Source organism: Hyaena hyaena, unplaced genomic scaffold (assembly GCF_003009895.1).
Source record: "Hyaena hyaena isolate Hyena2069 unplaced genomic scaffold, ASM300989v1 scaffold_479, whole genome shotgun sequence".
NCBI lineage: Eukaryota > Metazoa > Chordata > Mammalia > Carnivora > Hyaenidae > Hyaena > Hyaena hyaena.
This window is the reverse complement of record NW_024081107.1, coordinates 411,981-428,744: the sequence shown is the minus strand read 5'-3', so window position 1 is coordinate 428,744 and position 16,764 is coordinate 411,981. Positions and strand designations below refer to the sequence as shown.

The following is a 16,764-nucleotide window of genomic DNA, read 5'->3' as shown; positions in this document are numbered from 1 at the left end:
AAGGCATGAGAATTGCAAATTTATCTTCTTTTGTAACAGGTTTTCTCTTACAGGAGAAAATGAGTTCATAGTGAATTATGTGCAGATTTTGAAAAATGCTTTCATGTCATAGATGAGCTCATCCATGCCTCCCACTACCTTGACAGTTCTGCCCTGTGAACTGGAGTGTAAAAATGTGTCCTGACACTCTGAAAATAGGATATCTTATGAATAGTATGCCTATTTTTGCATTTTGGGGAATTAAATTCTGAGCTTTAGCTTTTCTGCTATGAAGAATGGGGCCAGCAATATATACCTCACAGGATTGTCATAGTGAGATCATGTGTATAGATTTCATGGTACTTGGTAAACATTAAAAATGGCAGTACCATTATTATTATCATTATAGCATTAATAACATAATCCCATCCCTTGTGGTAACATTCAGGACTTTATAGCAAACATGGCAATAATGTTTTCATGTCAAAAAATTTCTATTCTGAATATGAGGCCAAGAGAAGACTAATGAACAAGATGCTGTAAAAAGAAAGTATTACTGAAATAGGAATTAAAAAACTAAAATTAGCACAGGCTCTGAGAGATTGTTTTATTCAACTCTCTCATTTTAGTGAAATGACTCCTAGGTAGGTTATAGTAGAGCCGAGACTACAAAGCAATCCCATGTTCTGAAGCCACAAAGAAGATGCAAGTAAAAATAAAGAAGAGTATTTTTTTCTGACACCTAAGCTATTCTCTTGGAAACAGTGCTTTGACCTGAAGGAGGCAGGCAGTCACAGGCTGATAAGATGAAAATGCAAATGAAGTAATTTTTCAAAGTTTTTGTTTGAAAGTTTAATAACCCCCATTAATGGCAAGCTGATACTCTCAAGAGATTAATGCTAAGTCATTTCTATTTTAATTTTACCTCTCTTACCATGAGTTAAAAAAAGAAGTTTGAAATTTTAATCTTCATTAGAGTATGGATGTTGTATGATTTAACAATGGGGCACTTTGGAAAGTTTTTGCCAAGAACAAAGGCATGACGATTTGAACCCTTGCAGGAATACAAGTTAGGAGGTGTTATAAACACATGTCATTTTTAAAGCATCATATGATTATTAATTAAAATAACATATATGAAAGTGCTTTGAAATGATAAAGTATTACATAAATCTAAGGTGCTTGTTATCTTTACTCTTTGATCCTAGTAAGTTGCATATTGTCATTTCATAATTAATGACATTTGATTTTATTTTCCTATGCTATAGTTAATGAAATGTTTTATGCTTATCATAAATCATTTCCTCAGTAGTAAAAGGAGTAAGTTTTTTCCAGTGGATTTTAGAAAGAAAATAGCAGTATAATCTGCCTATTTGAATAAGAAACTTTGGAGTTAAGAGGCTTGTCTTTATGTTATGTACATATTATTCTTTCTAGAAGACTCTACAGTTAATAGTTGGTGCTTCGTTTTTGCTAAGGTAAAATGAAGACAATACTTCATGCTGACTCCCTCCTCTGGGGAAGCTGGCAGATGTGTGTTATTTTTTATTTTTTTATTTTTTTTATTTTTTTATTTCTAGGCGAGAGAGAGAGAGACAGCGTGAGCAGGGGAGGGTCAGAGAGAGAGGGAGACACAGACTATGAAACAGGTTCCAGGCTCTGAGCTGGCAGTCAGCACAGAGCCCGATGCGGGGCTGGAACCCACGAACCGCGAGATCATGACCTAAGCGAAAGTCGGACGCCCAACCGACTAAGCCACCCAGGCACCCCGATGTGTGTTATTTTTTAATTAATTAACTAAAGTTTTAATTTAATTCTCAGTTAACATATACTGTAATGTTGATTTCAGATGTATAATATAGTGACCCAACATTTTCATATATCACCTGGTGCTTACCACACCACAAGTACCCTCCTTAATCCTCATCACCTATTTTATCCATTCCCCCATCTTCTTCCCCTCTAGTAACCATTAGTTTTCTGTAGTTAAGAATCTGTTTCTTGGTTTCCTTCTTTCTTTTTTCCCTCCTTTGTTCATTTCTTAAATTCTACATATGAGTGGAATCATATGGTATTTATCTTTCTCTGACTTATTTCACTTACCCTCTATCTTCATCCATGTCACTGCAAATGACAAGATTTCATTCTTTTTTATAATATTCCATTGTGTGTATCTCACATCTTGTTGATTCATTCATCAGTTGTTGGACTCTTAGACTCTTTTCTTATTTGCCTATTGTAGATAATACTGTTAAAAACATCAGGAAACATGTATCCCTTTGAATTAGTATTTTTGTATTTTTTTGGTAAATACCTAGTAGTGAAAATACTGGATCATAGGACAATTCTATTTTTAACTTTTTGAGGAAACTCCATACTATTTTCCAGAGTGGTCACATCAGTTTGTATTTCTATCAACAGTACAAGAAGGTTCCCCTTTGTTAGTTATTTTTAAAATTTGTATTAAGGAATTAATTTTTTAAAAAATGCTTATTATTTGAGAGAACATGAGCAGGGGAGGGGCGGAGAGGGAGGGAAACACAGATTCCAAAACAGGTTCCAGGCTCTGAGTTGTCAGCCCAGAGCCCAAGGCGGGGCTCAAACCCACCAACCTGAGCTGAAGTCTGTCGCTTAACTAACTGAGCCACCCAGGCGCCCCTAAATAATTATTTTAATAACAAACTCTAGTTAACACAATGCCTATGGTAGGAATGCAGACATACTCTCAATTATTTATAGTGGTATTGAATAGGCACAGCAGTGGTGTCTAAACACCTTACTTACATAATCAACTAGACAACCACCTCCACTTGCTAAGTGGGTATCAAATTCAACCCATATTTCCTAAGTGCCCATTTTATGCAAATTGCTATATTTACAAGGCCAGTGGAAAGTACTGACTTGAAGAGTGACTTCACATTATACCAAAAAGCCACCTAGCCTGCAAACTGATAAATTTAAGTTCCAGAACTTTTCTGGATAAACATGCCTCTTGACGTCCAGAAGTCCTTCAGTACTGATTCAGTCCATGAATCTGTTACACTGTGGACAGTGTACAAAAAAATTACTCCCTACCTTCACTCAAAATTTTTGTTAAGAGGCACTTTACATGTAGACTCTTAGCATGTAAGCACCAGAAACTCAAAAGCTGTTGTTGAGAGAGTTGTAATTGCCTTGACCCTTTTGAAGAATGTCAGCTAAGTTCAATTTATAGCTAACCAGATGAGGGGACACAGGGTGCCTTAGGCCCGTGGCTCTCCACCTTGCTGTACGCTGCTCAGCTTAGGGCCGAGTAGGAATTAAGCATAAACCAAGCTCTATAGGAGATAGCTTATTTAAATACTACAGTTAAACACAAATATCTCCATAGCACAACAGATCAATATTTTAAAATGACAGCCTGCATGAGATCAGTGATTTGATTTATTGCCTAGATCACTAGCACAGGCCTTTTCTGGGCTACGTGGGAAGGGAATGTTTCCTCAGTTGCCTGAGCTAGCTTGCAACGATGGTATTAACACAATTGTCTACAGCAAGGAGTTTAGTCACACTTTATGGGATTAGAAATTTGTTTACTAATCATTGTCAACATTGTGAATCTACTTGGCAAGAGGGAGATATAATGATCAATACTGCCTTTCACTTAGTAAAAGAGATTGACCCATTACCCATCCACACACAGCAGAGTCAGTAGAATAGCATTTATTTCATCACTGCTTCATACCATAAACTAAGGGTTTCATAACAAGAAGAGGAAGGGTATGTGAAAACAAATTTGGGCTGAAGTCACTGAAGTGTGAATGTAAGGTCTCCAAAGAGAATTGATTGCCAGTCAACAAACCCTAAAATTTGAGATCAGGACAGATCCTTGGAGATAGCACTGTGATATTCCATAGGCCAAGGATATGATACGTGATACAAATTCCATAGGTCAACGATTTTATATGTGATTTAAAAAAAGGCCTTGTACTTAGTTGCAAACTGAGGGTTAAATAGAATTCAGATACAGTCCCCCAAATCTTGGAGGAGCAGTTGGATTACAAACCGCAAAGCCTTGGGGGCAGTGAGGACTATTCTGTAAGGACGCCTTGAACTAGTATTAGAGAAAAGGAATTATTTTGTAACAGATTTTATTATACAGACACAGAAAGCCCTTGCAAGAATCCAGGAAAAGGCAAACAAGAATTCCAAAGTGGCAGCAATCAATATGCTCTTTTCTTCCTTTCTGTTCTTTGACAGTTTGTTCAATTGTATCTGTTTTTTCCTGTCTCCTTTCTCTCCCTTTATTCTGCCATTCTGTCCCTCCTGCTCTCCCTCCCACTTCTCTTTCTTCTTACTTCTGTCCTCTGTACTCTGGTCTGATTCCTGATCACTACTCAATAGCTTTTCTTATCACTAACTTCCATGTGGTCCATAATGGCCTTGGCCACTCTACTTCTCAAGAGTTTCTGTCAAGAAGGTTCTTTGCATTTTAACCAATTAGTCTAATTCATCTTTATAAAATAAAGCATACAAGTTATGAGTTATTGGTCAGACTGTGATAAGAGCACCTTACATCTGTCAGTTGTGCTTTGTGTGAGGAAGGGAAGGAGGGAAATCCTGGTGGTCTGCTTGTAGCAGTATTCTCACACAGAGAGTCATGACACCAAGGCTTTTCTGCCTTGCATCTCTGGGTTTAAAGAGGTGAGCATCTGTAGTCAGATTTACAGGTCATGGTTCTCTAACCCAGTGGTGGAAGCTGGTTAGGGTAAAGCCAAGGGCCTGCATCTGTTTTTTTAGAGTTAGATTGTCTATCACATTTAGATTTCCCCTTATGCCCCTGATAATGGGGGGAGGGTGCCCATAAAGGATTTCATAAGGGGAGAGCCCCATCTGCTTCTTGAGCCTCCCATTTGCAGCTGCGGTCTGCCTCCCTGAAGGTGCCTTATCTCTCCCTGTCTAATGTTACCCCTTATTTATTTCTCCCCTGGAACAGGACCTGTAACTGCTGTTGGGGAACAGGGACAATGACCATTCTGGCTTCTTCAAGCTGATAAGGGGCAGTGTAGGGGTACAGCAGTTAGAGTCTACCCAAGGGTTGGTCGAGTGGCCCATGGTATGGTTTTACAGGAAGTCCAGCAGGCATGAGGCACCATAAACATTAGCAGACATAAAGAGAAAAATACAAAGTAAAGATGATACTGACCAAAAAGATGACATCTTAAGATAATGTCTACAGTTTCCAAACCTGTGAGATAATCTAGGGGAGACCCTCACTTAGTAAATAACATGTCAGGGAATCTCTCATTACCCAGCTAGTGGAGAACCAGGAACAGTAAGTAATTAATGGTGGCTCAATTTTCAAGAGATTGGCCCTAACTTAATTTAAAAAATTTTTAAAGCATCTAATGCTTATGAGGTGTTATTTAGAGTTTTACTCAGTAATAAGCTTTATTTTGATGTGTAAAACTTTTTCAAGAGCCAGAAGTTCTACTAGAGAAAGAGTCAGGGCCACCATTTATATTATTAATTTGTAATTTTTAAGTAAGCTAAACCTGAGTTTTATTTTATAAAGCAGAATTTTTATTACTTTTTGTGGGTTTTGTTTTGTTTTTTTGGCTTCTAGGGGAAGGCCCCTACTCAATTAGTAAAAGTATTAACCCATACAAACAGATGTTGGCCTTTTTTTTTTTTTTTTTTTTTTAACCTTGGCAACTGAGTGAGACCTAATTGTTAGTCTTTTCCTGGAGAGTCTCCAGTTCCTTGATTGTCTGGGAGAGCAAGTTTGGGGTTGAAAGGACTGTTTTAAGACCTACTTCACAGCCTGATACCACCTGCAGAACTGTCCTTGACAATTTCTTTTTCCCACAACACATCCTTTGAGCCATTTGAAAAGTTTTGTACCTCCCTAAATGAAAAGTCTGATGCTGTGTTTTAATAATGTTAGCTCTGTGAGCTTGGTAATAGTATTTACCCTGCTCTGTTCTAACCATTCCACTCTATTCTAACACTGGAGACAGTGTTTAGTAGTCAGACCCCAGTTTACTTATTTGTTTATTTATTTGGGGGGAGGGGAGAGTAGGTGGGATTAAGTCTCCTTTAATAATTGATATAGCAGCAAACTATTTTCCTGAACCCTGGTATCTATAGCCTACAATACCCAGTAATTTTTAAAAGCCAGTATAATTGTTTATCTGTCATGAGTAACACCAGAGTCTATAATTTAGTTATAATGTCCCTTTTTAGCAAGGGAGTAAGGCTCTCTGGCATTATCAGGAAACAATGAGGAAAAATTAAGTTTCCCCATATACATCCCAGAGGCTCAGAGAAAAATTTAGTTACAAGTTTTCCAGAGGTTCCCCTAATAGTCATGCTGCATTTGGCTAGTTGGCCTGGAGTGGAAAGGAGGACAGAAAAGGTAGCTCTGGTGTGAAGTAGGAAATCAACCAGTTCTTCTATATTTAGAGTTACCGAGGTTCTGGGTTTCTGATAGACAGTTGGTTTAGGGGAGCCATCGTGAAGAGCCCCAGAGCCCAGTTAGTCCCTTCCAGGGACATTGCTTATCTGAGCCCTCACAGATAGAAGTTCCTGAGGGCATTCAGATCTCCAGTGATTGTTTCCATATCAGGGACATGGCTTATGGGGTTTTCATTTTGATTGTCCCCTCTGAGGATATTCTCATTTAGTGCTCTGAATGGCCATAGAAATGGCACTTGGTGCCAGGACCTCAGGAAGTCTGGTCTGACATTATAAGTAAGGCCACAACTAAGTCTTTAGGCTTCTTTTTTTGTTTGTTTGTTTTTAAATCTTCTTTTCTGTTTTGTTTGTAATATATCCCATTGGCAGCTCATAAGAGCTCCTCCAAGGTCCCTTCAAAGCCAACATCCAATTTTTGCATTTTCTCTGAATATCTAGGGCTGATTGAGTGACAAATTTGTCTTTTAAAATTATCTCAGCCTGGGGCTCCTGGGTGGCTCAGTAGGTTAAGTGTCTGACTTCAGCTCTGATCATGATATCACAGCCCGGCCCGTGGGTTCGAGCCCTGCATCGGGCTCTATGCTGACAGCTAGCTCAGAGCCTGGAGCCTGTTTCAGATTCTGTACCTCCCTCTCTCTCTGACACTCCCCTGCTCACACTGTCTGTCTCTCTCAGAAATAAATAAAACATAAAAAAAATAAAAATAAAATTATCTTAACCTCAGCGGTGTCAAGGGAGATAGCCATATATTTAATGAGAGCCTTCCTCAACCTCTCCAGGAAGGCCATCAGGCTCTCATTTTGTGTTTGTAAAATAGTAGCTAATCTAGTATAATTTAAGGGCTAAATCTTAGATTTCCTTCATTTTTTTTCTAAAACATCTGTGTCATTAAGAGTCTGATTTAACAAAAGCATGATCTCTTTCCAAACCAACTCAAAAACATATGTAATATTCTGAAAAGCCTTTATATGTTTATCCAATTAGAAAATTTACCTAGATTTCCTTTTATCTGTCTTAAACCTTGTAATATAAAGTTTTTGTTGTTTTGTTTTGTTTTTACCCCTCTGGTTTCTGCCTGTAAGACCTTGGGGTTAGGACTGTAACCAAGCAAGATTTTCTTGGTTGACTTAGGGTGTACTAATTTTATTTTGGCCCAACAGTAACTTACGTATTGATCATTGGCCATTGAGGGAGGGGGTTAAAGGACCAAAGTCAAGGTCTTCTCCCCTGCCCTTTTCAACAATGCCTACACAAATATGCTTCAGCCATGTGGGTATTCAAATTTTGGCATACAATGGGCTAAGCTTAGTAAAATGGCTCCCATGTATCTTAGTAAAAGCCCTTTATATATCATCCATCCCTCATATGGCAGAGGCATCCATTTCTCTAGTAAATAAGAAAAGCACAAATGTGGAGTATTTGGAGGCTGGCATCAAGGGTATTGCCATCATTTTCCCAGCCTTTGGATCAAAGGAGGAGGAATTTTAATCTTAATCCTGTGTAATTTTAAAATCCATTTATTTTAACCTTAGTCCATCTTGACCATGTATAAAACTTCATTTTAAAGATTATTCTTCACAAACCTTCTACAACTTTTTCTTTCTTGTCCCAAGCCACTTTTCTCCAAAAAAACAGTCTCCTTTAGGACAAAAACACCTTCTTTTACCTTTAACAAAAATATATTTCCATTCCTTATATCTTTCTTACATACCTCCTACTTTCCTAAGTACAGAGTTGCTTTCCTTATTGCCATTAGTCTTAATTATATTTAGCAGAACTAACTCTTAGAAACCTTAGTCTCCAGTGAAAACTAAGTAGTAATCAACTGTTAACTTTATGTTATATCAGAATCTTTTTAGATGGCAAACTTATGAATCCATTAAGCAAAAGCATGTTTTTCAACAGTCCCAGATATTCTTAGTTTTTTTGCAACAAGTCAAAAGCATAAACCTACATCTAGTCATTAGTGCTTTAGCTTCTTATCTCATTAGATAGCCAAAGAGTTCAATCGCAATTTATCATGGAAGCAACACTTTAACGTTTTACGTTACCAAGGACTTTGAAAGCTATCTTAAAAATTACCCATGAAAACTATGAGACAGACAAAATTGACCATCACTTTCAGTCATCGTTTTGTTAACATATTGGAACAGAGATAACATGAGCTTATTTGACCTTCAGCAAATCTAGGTAGAATACACGTTTGTTTCTGTGTTTTTTTTTTTTAATATTGATAAAATTGGTCTATCTCAGACCAACAAACTTATTTATTAAAAAACTTTTTTTAATGTTTTATTTCTGAGAGAGAGAGAGACAGCATAAGCAGGGGAGGGTCAGAGAGAGGGAATTAAAGAATCTGAAACAGGCTCCAGGCTCTGAGCTAGCTGTCAGCAGAGAGCCTGATGTGGGGCTCAAACCCACGAACTTTGAGATCATGACCTGAGCTGAAGTTGGATGCTTAACCGACTGAGCCACCTAGGTGCCCCTCAAACCAACAAACTTAAATTAACTTAAATACTGAATACATTTTACTTGACTCCACATAAGACACTTTATTCCCTATTGTTAATTTTTACCTGAAAGTTGGTGGGGAAATCTGACTTCAGTGGTCTTTGCTCTTCAATATCTAGGGTAGGAGGAGCTGATGGTGCCTGAGGCATTGAGGAGTCAGTTAGGCCGCCCCTCCAGGTGGTGGAGAAAAGGAGTGAGGGAAGGGAGTGCAAAGGAGAGGTGCCAGCAGAAGGTACAGAAAGAGAATTCCCAGTTTTAAATCTTGTCAGCTCAGACAGAGGAGCAGACTTCACGTTTCTTTTGTTTTGTTTTTCACCAGTGGAATTAGGCAGTCCATGTCAGTCCAGAGAAGACAGAGAATTTCCCTGAAACAAAAGGAGTTTCGGTAGCTGCTTGGGAATATTCCCTGAAGTCCCTGTTCTTAGGTAGAATAACCAGCGACAGTTGGCTCTAATTATTATAGTCATTGACCCAGAAAATGAACAAGAGATATGTTCCCATACACAGTTATGTGGCGACTCCAACATGCTGCCCAGCACTCAATGCCTTAGAGTTGCAGCTTCATTCCTCTTTCCTTGTGGAGTTACTAGTGCAACTCAAGGAGGTGATGAGGCTCCCCTCTGCCCATTACGGGCAAGTCTACCAAAATGAACCTGGGTTCTTACCAGTCTGACAGGCGCTCCCTGAGCTGGTTCCTGGGCTGCACCAGATCTGTTAGCTCACATGATGTCCTCACCCCAGCACATCAGGAGGGCTACTCTTCTGTGGATCAAGTGGCCCGGGTCCACTGGCACCAGGTGAGCTGCCTCTCTTGCACCCTGAGGTTTGCATTCCTGGTGGCAAGGGAGATGGAGATGCACCATCTCTGAATCCTAGACGAGCCCCCAAGCAATGTATCAGGATTCTTGCACAGAGAGAGAAAGGACAAGAAAGGTGGGTACAGGAAAAATAATTTTGAGGAGATAATAGCCATTTGTTTTCAAGTTATATCAACATTAGAAACTCATAGACTCCAAAAGAGCAACCTCAAGCATAAGAAAATGAAAAAAAAAATTACACTAAGGTGTATCATCATCACATTATTCAAAACTGGGGAAGAAGAGAAAATCTTGAAAGCTTCTAGAGAAAAAAGACACGCTGTATGCAGAGTAAGATAGATAAAGGTGGCAGCATACTTCTCATAAGAAATGATGTTAGCAGTAATTGAATAGGACAACATCTTTAAATTATTGAAACAAAAACTGTCAAAGTAGAATTCTATACCCAGAGAAAATACCTTTCAAAACCAAAGGCGACAAAATACTTTCTAGGACAAAATAAAAGCTTTTTCAGACATAGGAAAGCTGAAAGAATTCCTTTCCTTCTGGACTGCACTGTAAGAAATGTTAATGAAAGTCCTTCAAACAGAACAAAAGTGATGCCAGATGAAAATGTAGATTTGTATAAATGCATAAAAAGAAAGAATATTGGCCAATACTGCCTTGAAAAATATAATAAACTATTATATTTTGATTTATTGAAAAGCTTACTCAATATTTAAACAATAAATTTATTCCTTGCTCATGTAATAATTAAAATATATGGTAATAGCAGAAAGGTCTAGGAGACAAACTGGATATATGCCATTGTAAGGTTCTTAAACTGTGGATAAAAGGATATAACTTCATAGATTGTGATAATTTATTTCTATTCTTTTTTCCATATTTATTTTTGAGATAAAGAGTGAGGGACAGAAAGAGAGAGAGATTGAGAGAGAAAGAGAGAGAGAGATTTAGAATCCTAAGCAGGCTCTGTACTGACAGTGCACTGCCTGATATGGGGCTCGATCTCAGGAACTCTGAGATCAAGAGTCAGAAATTTAACTGACTGAGCCACTAAGCCACCCCTATTTGGTGATAAATTAAAGATATGTACCGAAAGTCTATCCACTAAAATGATTGAACAAAATTAATATAGTTAATACACCAACAAAACAGGTAAATTTTAACTATAAAAACTATGCATGAAATCCAAAACAGAAAAAAAGGGAAAATTGGGTTCAAAAAAACCTAATAGGAAAACTAAAAAATAGCAAGAGGATAGATTAAAACCTAACCATGTCAGTGAGTGATCACATTCAATGTGAACAATCTAAACACCAGGTTCCAAAGGCAGAGATTATCATATTGAACAAAAAAGGAAACCTCAACCATATCCAGCCTATAAGAAATACATTTTAAATATATGAAGACATAAATGGGTCTATTTCTTGTGGGTCTGCTACTTAGAACACTTCACTCCAGAACAACAGAGTACGTATTATTTTGAAGAGCACACAGAACATTTGCAGGGATAGCAAATAAACATGAAAACATGCTCAAAGTCATTAATCGTTCAGGAAGGCAAAACCACAATGAAACACCATTCCATAATTAGTAGAAGAATGAGTTGTCTCCTTTTTTTCTCTGCCTTTTAAAAATACATATAAATCTCAAGTTAGCTATCCTGTATGTAGTACATGCAGTGTGCTCTTGGTTTCAAGAGTAGAGTTCCATGATTCATCACTTACATACAACACCCAGTGCTCATCCCAACAAGTACTTCCTCAGTGCCCATCATTCATTCCCTCCCCTGTCCTCCACCAACCCTGAATGTATTCTCTCTCTTTAAGAGTCTTTTTGGGTTTGCCTTCCTCTCTGAAAATATTTTCCCCTTTCCATTCCCCCATGGCCTTCTATAAAGTTTCTCAAAATCACATATGAATATAAACATATGATATCTGTCTTACTCTGAGTGAATTATTTCACTTAACATAATATTCTCTAGTTCCATCCACATTGTTGCATATAGCAAGATTTTATTTTTTTCTAATTGCCAAGCAGTTTTCCATTGTATATATAAAGCACATCTACTTTATCCATTTGTCCATTGATGGACATTTGGGCTCTTTCCATAATTTGGCTATTGTTGATAGTGCTGCTATAAACATTGGAGTATTATGTACCCCTGTGAATCAGCACTCCTGTATCTTTTGGATTAATTCCTAGTAGTGCTATCACTGGGGTGCATGGTAATTCTGTTTTTAATTTTTTGAACACCTCCACACTGTTTTCTAGAGTGACTGTACCAGTTTGCATTCCCAACAACAGTGCAAGTGGGTTCCCATTTCTCCCCATCGTTGTTAGCATCTGTTGTTTTCTGAGTTGTTATTTTTAACCTCTCTGACAGGTGTGAGGTGGTATTTCAATGTGGTTTTGATACATATTTCCCTGATGATGTGCAGTGTTGAGCATCTTTTCATGTGTCAGTTGGCCATCTGGATGTCTTCTCTGGAAAAGTATCTGTTCCTGTCTTCTGCCCATTTCTTCACTGCATTATTTGTTTTTCAGGTGCTGAGTTTAGTAAGTTGTTTATAGATTTTGGATACTTGTCCTTTATCCAGTATGTCATTTGTAAATATCTTCTCTCATTCCATCAATTACCTTTCAGTTTGGTTGATTATTTTCTTTGCTGTGCAGAAGCTTTTCATCTTGATAAGGTCCCAATCATTCATTTTTGTTTATATTTACCTTGCCTTTGGAGACATGTCAGGTGAGAAGTTGCTTCAGTGGAGATCAAAGAGGTTGTTGCCTGTTTTCTTGTCTAGGATTTTGATGGTTTGTTTTCTCACATTTAGATCTTTCATCCATTTTGAGTTTATTTCTGTGTATGGTATAAGAAGGTCATCCAGTTTAATTCTTCTGCATGTCGCTATCCAGTACTCACAGCACCATTTGCTAAAGAGACTGTCATTTTTCCATTGGATACTTTTTCCTGCATTGTCAAATATTAGTTGGCCATAAATTTGGAGGTCCAATTCTGGGTTCTCTATCCTATTCCATTGGTCTCTGTCTGTTTTCATGACATTACCATAGTGTCTTGATGATTACAGGTTTGTAGTACAGGCTAAAGGCTGAAATTGTGATGCCTACAGCTTTAGTTTTCTTTTTTAACATTATGTTGGCTCCTCAGGGTCTTTGGTGGGTCTGTACAAATTTTTGGATTCTTTGTTCTAGCTCTGAGAATAATGTCAGTGCAATTGGAATTGCTTTGAATGTGTAGATTGTTTGAGTAATGTCAACATTTTAACCGTATTTGTTCTTCCAATCCATGAACATGGAATGGTTTTCCATTTCTTAGTGTTTTCTTCAGTTTCTATTATAAGCTTTCTAGGGCTTTCAGCATACATATATTTTACTTCTTTGGTTAGGTTTATTCCTAGGTATTTTATGGTTCTTGGTGCAATTATAAATGGGATTAGTTTCTTGATTTCCCTTTCTGTTGCTTCATTATTGGTGTACAGAAATGTAACTGATTTTTATACATTGATTTTTTTATCCTGCAACTTTGCTGAATTCATATATCAGTTTTAGCCTTTTTTTTTTTTTTTTTTTTTTTGGTACCTGTCACCTATTTTAATTGCATCTGGTCTACTTGGAATTGTATCTCATTTCATTAGTTCAGCAATTGCTTTAGGATGTATAATATATATCTTTAAATGATCACAATTAACTTATCAATGATATTATGCTTCACATACAGCATTAAAACCAGTTTTCTCCTTTAGACCTTATGCTTCTGTTGCTCAGTATTGTTAAAGCTGAGGAGGAGCTGGAACTCTATGACAGGTAAGAATCTAAGGTGGTAGAACCACTTGGGAGAAACCATTAGTTTCTTCAAAAGAAAACATGTGCCTCTATGAAGATTCATACACAAATGTAGCAGATTTCTTTGTAATGGATAAAGACTAAAAAACCAAATTTTCATTAATAAGTGAGCAAGAAAACAAGTTGTGGCATATATACATTGGCTGATATACTACTTAGTACTGGAAAGAATTGAACTATTAGTATATATGTCATGAAGAGATCATAAGCTAACTGAAAGAATTTTTTAAAAAAGCAGTCTACAGTTTTATTCATTTTCTTCATTTTCTATAAAATTATAGAAAAAGAAAAACAGAAACTAATACCAAACTAGCAATATATAATGCTGGAGTCCAGCTCCACCTGGGACCAGTGGTCCCTAAAGGATGAACGGTGTCAGCAAGGGAGGGATTGAGAGAGTCCCAAGATTCGTTCTGATCACCAGGCAGCCATCTCTGTCCTGTCGGTTTTGGTGTCTATATTTACAGGTCAAACGTTAACATGGCATCAGAAAATGGAATTTTTACAGTGGATAGTTCTCTGTGAAAAGATGTTTTGGAAAATGTACAGAAACAGGTTTTACAGAAGTCTTCTTGCAGAACTGCCCCAATTATAGTGAGGTTGAGTAACTAAGAAAATAACAGGGTGTTCACATTTTAATAACAGTAAGAATAAGTCATAGGTTTGTAGATACTTTTATCCATCCTCATCACAGCTGTCAGGGTAAGGGAAGATGTTTGTGGAATGTAGGCCTTAGGGAAGGGGCTGCTATACACCATCAGTTAGCAAAGGTATATGTAGTAACTTATGTTCTGCCCTTATCTGTTCCTTCTCTCTAAGTTAGGCTCTTTGTCTCCAGGCAAGACTTGATATTCCAGTTATATTCTTTACGGCACCAGAGAGTCAGCCATACCTTTAAAGAATTTAGCTCATTTCCAGTACATAGAATAGCCTCATCGAGTGCATTTACCTTTGTGTCCAGTTGTATGATGTCTTGAATAGCTAGGGCATGAGAGACATTTTTGGTTAGCTGATTTACATGTTGTGCTGGATGAACCTCTTGGACTTATACAATGGTAGTAACAGAACTGTACATGTAAAGGTCAATCTTTTGTGAGTAAGGGTCATTAGCCTGTTCATAGCTCAAGGGAAAGTATGGAGGAAGACAGGAGCTGCTGGAGACACGATGTCTGTTCCCATAATCAAAAGAAGAAGTTCCCACAATAAGTTCCTTCACAAGGTGCAATCGTCATACCAGGGCCGGAATAAGGGGACAAGTCACTCCCGATATTGATCAACAAGGTACCTTAGGGGTCAGTGCTCAAGCAGAAATAATTGAGTGGGGGTGGATATCGGTCGGTCATCATCTGATTGGCAAGAGACCGTGCAAATTTGCTTTAACCTCACCAGGAGTTTTCTCGACTAGTGGGCTTAGAATGGCTCCCAACACTTTAGTGTTCTCTTCCCACTTATGTTTCGAGCTCCTTGAGGGGGAGAGGATCTCCTGAAATAATGTTAGGTAAAAAGTAAGCCTAAAAATAGATTATTTTTCTAAAAAATATACTTAATAATTACTTTCAAATGATAATTGGAATTAAATTAATTAAACTAATTGATTAAATTAAACTTAATTTCTTACCAATGAAAGTCTTTTATAAACTTTCTTTTTCATTTTTACTACTTCTAAACCCTGATTTCTCCTTTCTTAATATTCCTTCAGTGACATTTCCCCCCCAAACAATTCTAAAGATCTTTCTTCTCTGTGTATTTAAGCTACTTGAGTTTTATTTGGTGAATTCAGACATTTACTTTTTTTTTTCTTTTTTAGCATCTGCAGTATCTGTTTTCCTGTCTGATGAAAATTCTATAAATATCCTTAGGCTTCATGATAGGCTTGTTATTTTCGTTCAGTTACGTGTCTACCTGACAAACTTTGCTGCTTTTGATTAGAATTGGACCTGAAGGGACAAAAAGTACAAAATGAATTTTGATTTGGTTAAAGGAGTGAAATGAGCAGTGAAAGTAACCTCTTGAGCTTTTATTTTGACTAGATCATGTCATCTTTTTCACTGAGTCCACGCAGAACTAAGGATTAAAAAAAAAAAGACACAGGGTGGAAAATTACCACAAATTCTGTGGGGACATTTAGCATGTCTCTTTACCTCAAGATGATATCCATGGCTCTTTCTGACATCATACATTTATTACTTTATGAAATGTTACTATTGACAGATAAGTATACGTGTTTGGAAAATTCCATCAAAAAAGGAGACAATAACTTCATTTTTTAACAGTACTAACATAAGATTTATATTTAAAGTGATTTAAAGCTTTATGCTTTAATGGTTAACTATTTAAGGCCTTAATGCTTAATTAAATATTTAATTGTAAATGACTTTTCATTTATACCTTGCTGTGTTCCAAGGAGGACTTGAAGCAACTAATCCAGTTTTATTTTTCAGTTGTATATTCAGTCATAAGGATTAAGAAGAAACTAAATGATTTGAACACAAACTACTTTGCCACATAGGAGTAAAGTTGTGGAGAAAATGGTAAATAGGGAAAATCAAGTTGTTGATACATTTCTGCACTGGCTTTCCCAAGAGCTCAGATGATAGAAGGTATTTTTAAACATAGCTGGGAGCCATGAACAATCAGGAAGAGTGAGTCCTCCTAGAAGACTTTATGTGTACAGGCAGGGGATCTGTGCAGCATGCAAATCAGGAGTAACACAGATTTCTGAATGCTATCTGCCAACCTGGCTAACTCCTCGCTGCCTTTCTCGTCTGGACCTGACCTTAGATTTGTGACTGTTTTGCCTAGATTTTACTATGCCCCCCTCCTTTTTGTAATGCTAACACTACTCTTTTTTCACTCCTTATTTAAAATCTAATTTTTTTTTTAATTTATTGCCTCTAATGAGTATGGATCTTACCATTCTAAAACCCTGAGAAACTCCTTAACAGCCAGAAGTTTTGAAGGTCTTCCACTCTGGGGTCAAATGTCAGGAGAGTGATTCTCACATGAGCTTAAAATCTTTGTGTTTCTTTGACTAGACAAAATTAATCTATTATTTCATTGGGCGGGTGGGATGGGGAAGACCCCTTAAGAGTGGCTGAGTTGCTTGAAAAGCATTTATGATGATGTCTTTGTG

At 37.3% G+C, this 16,764-nt stretch overlaps 1 protein-coding gene across 2 annotated transcripts in view; it reads left to right on the top strand.

Annotated features, from left to right (window-relative positions):
• Positions 1–16,764, top strand: part of UNC13C (unc-13 homolog C) — a 564,606-nt gene that overhangs the window by 239,417 nt on the left and 308,425 nt on the right. The window lies entirely within an intron of this gene.